Raw genomic sequence first — 6016 nt, 5'->3', positions numbered from 1 at the left:
AGGCTCTCGTTTGCTCGTGCTTGGCTCTTCCCACCTCCTTGCTTGTTCTGCCCACTGTGACTAATTCTTTCCCATTGGAAATGACAGGCTGTGGTCTATCTTGGTTTAGTTATATAAATATTTGCTGCTAGCGTGACACCTTCGAGTCAGGTGAATCCACCTCAATCAATTACATATCTTTGGCAGCAATACACACTTTCAATATTAAAATAATAAAAATGACAAAAATTCTCAGAAATGGTGGGGATTGATGTTACTGCAAGAAAAGTCTAGTGAGAGAAAGTGTTGTGAATAAAGCACATAGCTAAATGTTTACCATGTAATTTATACAGTTTGTTTTTTATTAAACTACCAGATCAGGTTGGGTTACAGATTAGGTTGTAATCTATAAAATAAATGGCTGGATGTGTAATAACTGTAAATATCTAACTGCAGACAACCAATGTATATTGAGAGCTCCTCACAGGCGCAGTAGAACTATCATCAGCTTATGCTACTACGTCCATGTGCCCAGGCTCCATAGGCCTATCCAAATGAGCTTTCACAAAAGCCCTATAGGTATCTCACCTCTGCCACCAGTGTAGCCGACTGATGTACACATAAGTATTGGGTGCTATCGTACTATCCTGCGGTCCAGAAACGAGAGCTCTACCATCCACACCAACAGCCCAGGGGCCTCATTTATCAATCATGCGTAGGCACAAATCCGTGAGTAAACCATGCGTGGGATAATTTCCAAGCAAAATGTGAGATTGATCAATATGAACGGTTGCTTGTGAGTGCATAAATGTATGCACAGCCATGACCATGTGTATGCACAGTGCCAAGTGGTGAAACTGCTTGTCAAACGTAGAATTGGGAAAAGGTGTTGAAAATGTGTGAAATTGTGAGAGTAGGCCTAATAATTAAATCATTTTTCAATTTGTGAATTCATGCAACATACTGTATCTTAACAGATAATTTGACCCCCATCAGTACATTTGTTAAGATAATAATCCATATAAAGTATTTTGTTCAATTAGAGAAGGTATTCCCAAACTGGGGTTCGCGTAACACAGGGGTACGAGCAATGCCGTCGGGGGTACGCCAAATAAAAATGTGATTCAGATTTTTAAAAGAAACAAGAAAACGTTTTTTGTTGTTGTTGTTTTTTTCACATTTTAAAACTGTCTATTTATATTTTCCAACAGGGTTATCCATTTGAGTGAGTTTTTTTCTCTCGCCTGAATAGCCTTGTTTCACTGCCAAAAATAAAATGAAACCATCTAGTGTTCAGCGAAATAGCAACACAATGTCAAATACAGGTAGCCTAGTCAAATAATTAACATCCAATCACATTAACCGTTACTCTCTCGTGGGAATTCCACTAACGGTCCGTATGTAGCCAAGTGTAGCTGCTGCTCATTCTGTTTGCTCTAAAATTGGTAAATGGTTAAAAGAAGTATGGCTCGCGTCCATAGAGACATATACCAGCTCTACTGATAGTACTGCTACTACCAGCAGTATTACACCTGCACCTGTCGACGACACAAGCTGTTCTGCTTCCAGGAACACATCCAATGCTAGCATCAGTAATTCTACATTTGTTGTTAGCCCAGCTAGCATGAAAGTTGTGAATCTGATGCAGCCGAAGAGCTACTGCCCCCTTACCCGTGAAAGCACCGAACAACAGGCAGGGGCGTTGGACCATCGAAGAGGCGCAAATATGATGAGAACTACATTGATTTGGGGTTCACTTACATGGGGAGTAGTGCCTTTCCCCAGTGACAGTGTGTTTTATGTGCAAAAGTACTATCTCACAACTCGATGAAACCTTCATTCTTGCGCAGACATTTAGAAACAAAACATGCCAATTTGAAAAATAAGCCACGGGAGTTTTTTGAGTGAGAATTAAGATGACTTTCAAGTAATAAGACATGTATAAAAGCAACAGATACCATTAATAAGAAGGGGCTAGAAGTGTCTTATATGGTGAGCTACCGAGTGGCTAGGACAGGCAAGCCCCATACTATTGTGGAGGACTTAATTCTTCCTGCTGCCGCGGATATGGCTGGGACAATGCTGGGGGAAAAGGACAAAAAAACTATACAGACAATGCTTTCATCAAACTAAACTGTTTCACGATGCATCAGTGACAAGGCAGGAGATGTTTCGAAACAATCGCTGCTTCACATACAAGCCAGTGAATTCTATGCGTTACAGCTGGATGAGTCAACAGACGCCACGGGCCTGGCACAGCTCCTTATATACTGTATGTCTGTTACATTTATGGGGGGTAAATTAAGGAAGACATCCTCTTCTGCAAACCACTAGAGAGGATATTTTTAAAGTACTGGACAGCTTTGTGACATAAAGTGGACAAGATGTGTTTGTATCTGCACTGATGGCTCAAAAGCCATGACAGGGAGACATAGTGGAGTGGTAACGCGCATGCAAACAGTACACTGCAGCATCCACTGAGAGGCTCTTGCTGCCAAGGGAATGCCTGACAGCTTGAAATATGTTTTGGACACCACAGTGAAAATGGTTAACTTTGTTAAAGCAAGGCCCCTGAACTCTCGTGTATTTTATGCATTGTGCAATGATAGGTGCAGCGACCATGTAACGCTTTTACAGCATACAGAAGTGTGCTGGTTATCAAGGGACAAAGCATTGACACTTAAACAAATATATATATATTGAGAGACGAGCTTAAAGTTTTCTTTATTGACCATAATTTTCACTTTTCTGACCGCTTGCATGATGACGAGTTTCTCACACGACTGGCTTATCTGGGTGATGTTTTTTCTCACCTGAATGATCTGAATCTAGGATTACAGGGTCTCTCCATAACTATATTAAATGTGTGGGACAAAATTGAGGCTGTGATTAAGAAATTGGAGCTCTTCTCTGTCTGCATTAACAAGGACAACACACAGGTATTTCCATCATTGTATGTGCAAATGAATTTAAACTTACAGACAATGTCAAATGTGATATAGCAAAGCACCTGAGTGAGCTGGGTGCGCAATTTCTTTCCCGAAACAAACAACTGGATTCGTTATCCCTTTCATGCCCTGCCTCCAGTCTATTTGCTGATATCTGAACAAGAGAACCATCGAAATTGCAACAAGTGGTTCTGTGAAAATGTAATCAGAAGCCACTGCCAGATTTCTGGATAGGGCTGTACTCAGAGTATCCTGCCTTGGCAAATCGAGCTGCTAAAGACACTGATGCCCTTTGCAACCATATACCTATGTAAGAGTGGATTCTCAGCCCTCACTAGCATGAAAACTAAATACAGGCACAGATTGTGTGGAAAATGATTTAAGACAGATTATCTCCAATACAACCCAACATTGCAGAGTTATGTGCATCCTTTCAAGCACACCCTTCTCATTAACCTGTGGTAAGTTATTCACAATTTTCGATGAACAAATAAGGTTTTCTATTAAAAGATGGTTAAATAAAGAGCAAAATTATTGATTATTATTATTTGTGCCCTGGTCCTATAAGAGCTCTTTGTCACTTCCCACGAGCGGGGTTGTAACAAAAACTAATTATTATGTTTAATAATGTGTGTGGCAGGCTTACAATGATGGCAACAAAAAAAACAACATTTGAGAGTGCGCTGACCCTGGTGCTAGAGGGGGTAAGCAGCTGGAGGTTGAATGTTTGAAGGGGTTATGGAACTATAAAACGTTTGAGAACCACTGAATTAGAGGCATGTTTGAAAGTGAAACCATTGTTGAAATAACTTTTTTTTTTAAGACTGAGATAATGGGAAATCGAATGCGAGATGGCTGATCTTGCTCTCTTGGAAGATTTGGCACACGCTACATTTAGCAGAGAGCGCGTTTTGGAGACAGGTTTTTTGTGCATTACAGATTGGCTCATCAAATATCGTTTCCCAAAACCAATCTTATAAGATCTTTGCGAAGATTTAAGACCTACTATAGACAGGCAAACCCATGCCATTCCGGTGCACATCAAAGTGCTATCCAGTGGTGGAAAAAGTACCCAATTGTCATACTTGAGTAAAAGTAAAGATAATTTACTAGAAAATTACTCACGTAAAAGTGAGTCACCCATTAAAACTATTTGGTTTAAAATGTACTTAAGTATCAAAAGTAAATGTAATCGCTAAAATATATTTAAGTACCAAAAGTAAAAGTACAGGTATAAATCATTTAAAATTCCTTATATTAAGCAAACCAGACGGCACGATGTTCTTGTTTTTTACATTTACGGATAGCCAGGGGCACACTTCAAAACTCAGAGGTCATTTACAAACGAAGCATTTGTGTTTAGTGAGTCTGACAAACCAGAGGCAGTAAGGATAACCAGGGATGATCTCTTGATAAGTGTGTGAATTAGACCATTTTCCTGTCCTGCTAAGCATTAAAAATGTATCTAGTACTTTTGGGAGTCAGGGAAAATGTAAGAAGTAAAAAGTACATTATTTTCATTACGAATGTAGTGAAGTGAAAGTAAAAGTTGTAAAGTAGTAAAGTAAAGTAGTAAAGTAAAGAACAGATACCCTCAAAAACTACTTAGTACTTTAAAGTATTTTTACACCACTGGTGCTATCCATCCAAGGGTTTTTGGCAACAACACTTTTCAGCGTGAGGTGAAAAACATCCCTCGATGATCCAATGTTTCTGATGCAATCATCAGCAAAGCGAACTGTAACATACAATTGTTATACACCGTAGCACAACAGGGTTAATTCAGTCAATGGGTTCCCAAATATCAATGGAGCAATAGACAGCACCTACACCGCCATTAAAGCACCATCCCAAAACGAGTTCAACTATGTGAATAGAAAAGGCTTCCACTCTTTTTGTGCAGGTGATAGGTTATGTGATGCGCAAAAGACGCTGCTGAATGTGGTGGCAAGGTGGAACGCACGACTCGTTCATTCTGCAGAACAGCAAAGTTGACCCATACGCCTACAGGAGGGAGCTGATGGAGATGGATGCTTATTGATGAGTGGTGCCTGGTCATTTGAAGTATATTTGCCAAAGCAACTTAATTGTCCTAATGGTCCACCTGGATGTGCACCGAAGTGGCATGTGTTGCCGTCATAAAGTAGGTCTACCCTATTAGATTGGTTTAGGGAAATTATATCTAATGAGCTAATCTGTACTTTCTGCAGAAAAAGTCCCACCTGTCTCTTAAAACATGCTCTCTGCGAAATGCAGCGTGTGCCAAATCAAGCAAGATCTGCCGTCTCTCATTCAACTTCCCATTATCTGTCTTTTATAGTATTGATGGTCCCATGTTTTATGAGCTGAAACAAAATATCCCAGAAAATGTCCATACACACAAAAAGCTTATTTCTCTCAAATTCTGTGCACAAATGTGTTTACATTCTTGTTAGGGAGCATTACTCCTTTGCCAAGATAATCTATCCACCTGACAGGTGAGGCATATCAAGTAGCTGATTAAACAGCATGATCAATACATAGATGCACCTTGTGCTGGGGACAATAAATGGCCACTTCCGTCACACAACACAATGCCACACATCTCAAGTTTTGAGGGAGTGTGCAATTGGCATGCTGACTACAGGAATGTCAACCAGAGATGTTGCCAGAGAATTTAATGTTCATTTCTCTACCATAAACTGCATCCAACGTCGTTTTAGAGAATTTGGCAGTACATCCAACCGGATTCACAACCTCAGACCACGTGTAATCATGCCAGCCCAGGACCTCCACATCCGGCTTCTTCACTTGCGGGATCGTCTGAAGGGGGACGGGTGCTGAGGAGTATTTATGACTGTAAAAATGCCCTTTTGTGGGGGAAAAAAACGTATTCTGATTGGCTGGGCGTTGCTTCCAAATGGGTGGGCCTACGCCCTCCAAGGCTCACATATGGCAACATCCCTGCCCAGTCATGTGAAAACCATTCATTAGGGCCTATTGAATTTATTTCAAATGATCAATATTCTTATATGAACTGTAACTCAAGTAATATCTTTGAAATTGTTGCATGTTGCGTTTATAATTTTTGTTCAGTATATATATAGCAT

This window comes from Oncorhynchus mykiss, chromosome 15, assembly GCF_057628025.1.
Source record: "Oncorhynchus mykiss isolate SJ-2025 chromosome 15, ASM5762802v1, whole genome shotgun sequence".
Classification (NCBI taxonomy): Eukaryota; Metazoa; Chordata; class Actinopteri; order Salmoniformes; family Salmonidae; genus Oncorhynchus; species Oncorhynchus mykiss.
This window is presented reverse-complemented; position numbering follows the sequence as displayed.